The sequence below is a fragment of the Ziziphus jujuba genome, chromosome 5, assembly GCF_031755915.1.
Source record: "Ziziphus jujuba cultivar Dongzao chromosome 5, ASM3175591v1".
Classification (NCBI taxonomy): Eukaryota; Viridiplantae; Streptophyta; class Magnoliopsida; order Rosales; family Rhamnaceae; genus Ziziphus; species Ziziphus jujuba.
In genome coordinates this window covers 1,352,837-1,361,923 of record NC_083383.1, presented here as the reverse complement: position 1 = coordinate 1,361,923, position 9,087 = coordinate 1,352,837, and positions in this window count along the sequence as shown.

Sequence of the window (9,087 nt, the reverse complement as noted above, 5' to 3'; positions counted from 1 at the left end):
AAAGAATTTTGGGTTATGATTTATTTTATTTATGAATGTAGAGACAATGAAACCCCAAATAGAGTGATCAAGGTTTTCCATGTGTTGTTGTGTGGAAATAAAATATCCTGTTTCTTTAGTCTACTTTTTTCTTTTTTCTTTTTCTTTTTTTCCAAAGAAAATGTCCGTTACCCAGAAAAAAAAAAAATCTAATATGTGCTTGCATATATGGAATTTAATTCATTCACATAAAAATTAATATATGTATTTGTTTGTTGCGCTTATTTTCAATATTTAACATACCAACACATGTATTCTGCCCATTCTGCGGATATTCAATCTTTTATAATCCGGAATAATAGAACAAGTAAAAAAGAAGAAGAAATGTGTAAAAACAGGTGAAAAGGATAGGATTTATGGCACCACCAGCGGAATCAATAGGTGGGTCTGCGTTTTGGAACCTGAGCCAGTGGTTCTATAATTGTAGTTGCATTTATGGTATGGAACCAGTGTAGTATTTCTTAGCTGTTGAGTAAAAGGACCCTGACTAGACTGGTTCATGGAGAGAGGGAGAGAGAGAGAGAGAGAGAGAGAGAAAAAAAAAAAAAAAAGAAATCGAAAAGAAAAGAAAGAGTGAGAGAAAGTAAGAGAGAGAGAGAGAGAGAGAGTAATGTAATGTGTGATTTGTCATGGAGGCTATGTTTTTTGAAATCTCAGTTTTAGTCCTTCCCCTTCTCTATAGTTTCCAAACTCTCCCACAAGGCCCATGTTTGTTCTAATTTATATTATTCAAAGTAGTTTCAATTTCCTTTTAATCTTCTTGGTTGATAAAGATAAAGAAGGTCAAGCCTTTTTAGCTTCTGTGGATAATTATGGTTGAATTAAAGTTTCTTCGGGAGGTTGTAACATGTTGTATGGCATGGTATTTTTATATATAAATAAACATAACCTTAGAATAAATATATGTCAATACACATCATTTTTTGTTTTTCAACATATTTTTTTATATAAATATTAAATTTATCACTTATAAAAGATTTATTATATTGATGTTTTTACTTGATAAGGTTTTTAGATGTCCATTATATATATATATATTATGTAATTTTTTTTTTCAATACAAAAATGTAACAAAAATTCTCCTGCATATATCTTTTAATTAAAATAACAAGTTAATACCATTTACACAGATTAAAATAATTTTCATTTTAAATAATATCATGACTAAAAAAGCATGGTATATTAGATAATATATGCTATTTATATATAATATTAAATTAATCTAATAAAAAAATCAACATGTAAAGAGCTATTGAAAAAAAGGTAAGGACAGCTACAAGTTTACAATATCCCATTAAGAAATATGTTATGGTTTCATGTGTATGCATATAAATTGAATTTTAAAATGAATTAAAAAAATCAAATATTTTTACTAAATATTTTATCAAATATACCAGCATGTATATATATATATATATAAATATAATATGATACTGATTTGATCCAATATGTATAAAAAAATAAATGTAAAATGAAGAAATAATTTATGTTTTGATGTGTATATAAATATGTGCATACAATATATATATATATATATATATATATATATATGATTTTCAAAGTAAATTAAAAAAAATAAATATTTTTGTTGAATATTTTATCATATGTGAGATGTAGTAAATTTTTTCACTCTAAATATTAAATAAATTTCTGTTAAATGGGCTGCACTTTTTTGTTAATAAATAATGGATTGGACTTACTCCAACTATTGTTTTGCATTAGCCTTTTATCTTTTATCTATTACGTTAATTAAAATCCTTGAATGTTCATCACATATTTGATCTTCAATAGTTGCCATACTGGTGAGATCCACATTTTATGCTTCTTTTTTTATTTTGCCATACAGGTGTTAGGGGTTGTGGTATGGCATGCATTATGGTTATGATGACTTACAGTATGGTAAGGATAGAGTTGGTATACTTTATGCAAAATTCTGAACTTTATTATTATACTTCAGAAAGGACTTTGACTTACCATGTAAGTAAAGATTTTGATTTATAATATTTTAAAGCCTATTTCCTTGGTTTTCAGTATTTAAATGCCATTGGCTTTTTTTCTTTTCTATTTTTTTTTATTTTTTTGTTTTCAGCTTTTCTCTCCCCTACTCTCTTTATCAGTGACGACAAAGAACCTGAGGATTGTGTTATTCACTACAAAATTGGTAACTTTAATTTTTTCCATTCCTTTGTCTTATTACTTAATTTCCTCGTGCATTTCAATTTTTTTGTGAGTTCATGAATTTCATTGTGCATGGATCTTTGCATTTTTCATTGCTTTTGTGTGCACATGCATATGATTTATATTTCAGTTCTTCATCCAATATCACATATTGATATATGAAAAACTAACATGTATTTATGTTAACAAAAGGACTAGCTTGTCTGCGTAAATTATCTCAAACATCCATTTTTTGAAAGCTCTAACAACTACCAGAGCATCCGTGTTCCTCATTCTATAGTCTTCCCTTATTTCATTATTTGTTTTAGATATTGCAAAATGAAATGTAGCACATTCAACAACCAACCAAAATCTAAATAAAAAAACTTTTTATGAACACCATGTAAAAAACAACTCAATATAAATTGTTGGCTACAAAATTTTCACACTTGCTCAAGTGGCTTAAAATTAAAAGAAGCTTTCCCTTTTGGCATTCTCCTACCCATCATGTCTCTTTTCCACACGTGTTAAAGACTTTCATTTTTTTGTTTTTTTTTTTTTAAATCATTAAACCAAAAGCTTTTTAATTAAGTAGAGCAAAAGTTGAGTACCCTCTACCCATGCCCAAAAACACACATCAATTCTTTTTTTTTTTTTCCTTTTTTTTCCCCATTATTATACTAAAACCATACTTAAATAAATGTTCTTAGCATTCACATAACATCTAATCATTTTAAAAAGAACCACCCTCAAAAACCTTGCTTTAAGATTATTCTCTTGTTCTATCCTTAAACCCCACACCATTAGACAAACATAACTATACAAAAATAATAAAACCCATTTTCAGAATTGAACAATATATTTTAACTAACCCCAACATTCATTAAAGCTCTAAACTCATAATTAACAAAACAATCCCTTTGTCGGGTGGGAAAAAAAAAACAGAAAAAAAAAAAACAGAAAAAAGAAAAGTAGTAGGAGAGCATGCAATCCCACAAGAGATCGTGATGGTCATTGTTTTTTTTCTCTCAGTCTAAAAAATAAATAAATAGTCAATGACTATGTCATCTATAATTTGGTTTATTTGATTCATAGTGATTTCATTTTATGTTTTTCTAAAATATAATATAGCAAAATGGTTAGAGAAGTAAAGCTAATCAAGGATATTCAAGCTCAACAAAGAGGTTAGACAGTAAAAGTGGTGGTTATTGAGAAAGCAATCCCATGAGTTTCTAAATCAAGTCCAAACAAATATCAAAGGTTAATCTTAGCTGATGAAGAAGTAAATTTGTTTTGATAATATATTTATTTTGTATAATTTGTTTCATATATAACTCAATTTTTAGTCTCTTGTTTTTCTTATATAGGGTAATAAGATCCAGACCACAATATATGGTGGAGACATTCACATCTTCCAAGACACACTCATAATTGGGAAAAATTATTATATTTCTAATGGTTGGGTTAAAGAAATTGGTGCACAATATCAGATTGTTCAAAATAATTTGCAATGGACTATAAATGGTCGAACCATTGTGGAAGAAGTGACTGGAGATTCAGAGATAATTGTGTCTGCTATTTACAGCTTTGTTCCGTTCTCACGACTACACACTTATATTGATTCTCTATCCCATGTCGATATGTTTGTCTATATAGTCAATTTGTTCAGCTATATTTTTGTAACTTTTCATTTATATTTAATTCATCATGTGGACAAATTTCTAATGATCTATAACATTTTAATTAACTTTTGAATTTGTTTATCATCAGATGTGATTGGAATAGCGATTGAAATCAAGCCAAAAAAGGAGATAATCACGAATGATGGTTTAGAGATTGTCCAAGAGATGACTTTGATGAATGATAAGTAAGTACTCCAAAAAAATAAAAATAATTATTAATTATTAAATAAGTTAATAAACATTTTTCTGAATTTTGATTTTAATTTTATGGACAGTATGGATATTGTGATGCTTACCATGTGGAACCAATTTGTGAACAATGAATGTACTCAAATTTTGAATATTATGAATAGAAAACCAATCATAATTGGATGTCGACTTAAAGTTAGCTCATATAATGGTATGTTTCTTTAATGACTACACTACAATTGATGTTATTTTTGAACAATTTTTATGTAATTAAAATAGTCAGCAATTTTCTAAATTAGTTTTTATTAATTCAATTTTTTACATGCATATTTGTATTATTTATATCATCATACAAGTATCTCGCTTTCAACCAAATCCTCCAGTTCATTTGTTATTGAACTGGAGATACCACAAGCAGCTGCTTTATCAATTTGGTAAACTAATATTGGAGTTTAAATTTAGAACAATTTTTCTTGTATAAAAAATAAAAATAGCAATAATTAATTTGAGCAATTACAGGTATAATGCTAATGCTGAAAAAGCCATGGACATAATATGTGGAAGGATTGGTCTTGAGACAAAGTCACTGTCTACACTTCCTTCTGCTGAGGACATCATTACCATTAAGATGATAGATAATCAACTTAATACGGTAAATTTCTTGACTATTATTTTGTTTATAATTATTAACAACTATAATATTAAGATATGTTTGTACTTTTCATTATGTAAACAGAGGAGAAGTTTTTGGATCAATGATCACATCAAAGTGACAAATTTGATTCAACCTTTTTGGTACTTAAACTGTGAAAAATGCACAAAAGCAACTGGATATGAATTTGAATAGAGGTTTAACTGCTTGTATTGCAGACATGATCAAGTTAAAGCTATGCCAAGGTATGCATACAAATATTTGTTGTTATTATTATTATTATTGTTATTATCGTCCAATTATGCAATCATCATTATATGATTGTAACTTACAACTACTGGGTTTTTTTCCCCATTAAAAACACACTAATTAATTATGCATGAAAAATTTATAATCAATGATATTATATTTTTCATCTCAGGTGTGAAACATAAGATAAAGCTTTGATCTAAATGAATAGGACAAGAATAAAACAGAAAAAAGATATGATTATACCTTGCACTGATCGATTTGTACATTTGTTGAGCCCCATAGCAATCACCCCATTCTACAACTTTTGCTCATTTGTCAATATGCTGCATTTCAAAGCAAAAACAGGCTACATTATGATTGAGGATCATGCTTGCTAGCCAAAATAACGAGATTTGTTGCAAGAAAAACTCCACTGTCTTTTGAGTATTTTTGGATATTTAGTTGCCATAATAATTGAGATCCACAAAAATTAATAATTGAAATTAATCATCATTATTTGAAACTCAAAAATCAAATTTAAACAGAGATCGTGTTTAAGAATTGCAACACAAAACAAAGAAAAATAACAAAATGAGCCATCTTTTATGTTAAGCATGTTCATTAGGAATTTTCATTTATAGTTTAGTAAGCAAAATATAGAACTCCATAAATTTTTGTTCTCTAAATACTTAGCTTATCTTTGTCATATAGATTATTACTTCATCTACATTATTACTTCATCACCTTTTGTTGTAATCCATTAGGTTAATGCCTCAATCTTTGCCTCTGCTCTCTCCACCCAGTGCCACTTCAATTTTGTATAATGTGAAATACTTTATTCAGTTATTGTATAAGACATTTCATATTATTTATTTTATGATTAATTATAACCTCTAACTGGTAATTCTTCTTTTATTCAGGTGCAGAGTCATTGTTGATTTGATAGATGAGTATTCATCATTGAATGCTACATTGTTCGGAAATCAAGCTGAAAAATTTCTTGGTTGCACTGCATATGAGTTGATGAATAAATCTGATGGGGTAATATAATTCTTTTCATATGTGTTTTGGAAATGACTGGTTAGTTTTAACTTGTTCTTTGAAAAAACATATATAAATTATGTAAATACTTATGTGAGTACTAACTATGAATCTTTCTTTTTTTTAGGATTCTGTTAAAGATATTGAAAAAATTACCACATTATCCAGTAGTCATAAGCTTCTAATTCAAGTTAAAGCATCTAAACATGAATATCGTGATATTACAAGATGGAAATACACAATCCTTTCTGTTTGTAATACTATTTCAAAAGAAATCAACACATCAACACAAACAGATACTTCAAATGATGCTGAAGTTAGTCAAGTTTTAGAAATTGTTGAAGAGCAAAGTGGAAAATCATTAGGCATAACTGAATTGAGAGGTATGAACATGTTTGATACATTATATCCTAAGTGAAATTACATGAGCTTTTATTTAATGTTCTAATGCATATATATTACAACTTTCAAAATCAGATATATCTGGAAGTGTTGACAATGCTAAGATAGAGCAAATGAGCAATGAAGATAAAGTCCTAGCTGATTTAGTTTCAAAGCCTACTGCAAGAAACAATGCAACAAAGAAACTAAAGCTGATGATTTCCAAAAGTGCAGGTGAGGCAGATCCAATAGCGCTGAATCTTGAAAGTTCTCATTTACAATTTGGTGAAGGGAGTAGGAAGCAGTTTGCCGAGCTTAAAGACAATGCTTAATTTGTTATCATGGGAACCATCTTTTTGTTAATGTGGACATGATAGATTACTATCAGTTCATAAGTAGATTATTATCAGTCTTTTATGAACTTATAGCATATTTGGACTATACTATGATAGTAACACTAATATTATTATTTTGTACATTGCAAGATGTAATAGAAAATTGATTTAGGTATAACCTAATACATTTCTATTAAATCTTGCAATTTATCTTAGGAAGATAGCAATGATGCTAAGATAGATTCATCTATGACACAATTATTTTATGACAACTTTTTATTTAACGAAAGTAAAATAGTAATTATGAGTTTTTATGATTGTACTTATATTTCCCATGATCATTTTTTATTTTTTGTGTTTCTTTTAGTTAATATGTAAATCCATGAATAAATTAAATTTCATGATAATGGACTAGAATCAAAATAAATTGTTTATGTTTTAATTAGTTTTAAAATTAATTTATTCTCACTAAATATCTAAAACATCTCAATATTGATTGGTGTATAAAAAACAAATAAAATTGAAAGGATGAAGCTAGAATCTAATTACGAACAATAATGGTTTTTGCTTTTTCAGATTTTCTGCTTTTCTAGATTTTTTGTTCATCTAAGAGTTGGTGATGCAAATCCGCCCGAGCTCGCACCATCGACAACTCGCTGGGGTACTAATCCGATACAGATGAAGATTGAACTGATCACTAGGGTTCAAGCTAAGAGGTTTAAGGACAACCTTGCTGCCTTTATCCAGAAAGTAATTCATTCTCAAAAGGACGTGTCCATACCCGAAGATAAAAGACCTGTTTTAAATATTCAAGTGGTGGAAGCTGATACATCGGACACCCATACATCGGATATTTTATATCGGATACCCATGTCTCGGACATCTGATCTCGGACATTTGATCTTGGACGAGTCTTGCCTCGGACATCGGATGTAACTTAGCTCAGCCAGACACAACTTAGCTCGGACAGACATCAGTTAGTTCGGCCAGACACAACTTAGCTCGGACAGACATCAGTTAGCTTGGCCAGACCCAACTTAGTTCGGACAGACATCAGTTAGCTCGGCCAAATACAAGTTAGCTCAGACAGACATCAGTTAGCTCGGACATCAGCAGACATCAACACTATCCTCGGATATTTTATATCGGACACTCATGTCTCGGACATTTGATCCCGGACTTCGGATATCGGAGCCTTGCCTTGGACATCTGATCTCGGACGAGTCTTGCCTCGGACATCGGATGTAACTTAGCTCGGCCAGACACAACTTAGCTCGGACTGACATCAGTTAGTTCGGCCAGACACAACTTAGCTCGGACAAACATCAGTTAGCTCAGCCAGACACAACTTAGTTCGGACAGACATCAGTTAGCTCGGCCAAACACAAGTTAGCTCAGACAGACATCAGTTAGCTCGGATAGGCCATAAGTTAGCTCGGACATCAGGCAGACATCAACACTATCCTCCGATATTTTATATCGGACACCCATGTCTCGGACATCTCATCTCGGACTTTGGATATCGGAGCCTTACCTCGGACATCTGATCTCGGACGAGTCTTGCCTCGGACATCGGAAGTAACTTAGCTCGGCCAGACACAACTTAGCTCGGCTAGACATCAGTTAGTTCGGCCAGACACAACTTAGCTTGGACAGACATCAGTTAGCTCGGCCAGACACAACTTAGTTCGGACAGACATCAGTTAGCTCGGCCAAACACAAGTTAGCTCAAACAGACATCAGTTAGCTCGGATAGGCCATAAGTTAGCTCGGACATCAGGCAGACATCAACACTATCCTCGGATATTTTATATCGGACACCCATGTCTCGGACATCTGATCTCGAACTTCGGATATCGGAGCCTTGCCTCGGACATCTGATCTCGGACGAGTCTTGCCTCGGACATCGGATGTAACTTAGCTCGGCCAGACACAACTTAGCTCGGACAGACATCAATTAGTTCGGCCAGACACAACTTAGCTCGAACAGACATCAGTTAGCTCGGCCAAACACAACTTAGTTCGGACAGACGTCAGTTAGCTCGGCCAAACACAAGTTAGCTCAGACAGACATCAGTTAGCTCGGATAGGCCATAAGTTAGCTCGGACATCAGGCAGACATAAGTTAGCTCGGTTGAAGAAATAATTCCACCTAAATGTCAAAGTCAGCTCGTTACCTAATTTGCGATTGACTTTCTTTCTTTTTGGGTTTTTATTTATTTATTTTTTGGACAAATAACTTTAGGAAGGTTTTTATTTTATTGTAAATTAATTAATTCCTAATTTAATATAAAGGAATTAATTAATCAAACTTAGATTAGAAAAGGAAGTATAGTTGCGGCTAACTAGGATTCTTTATGTGTGTGGCCGGTTTTATCTA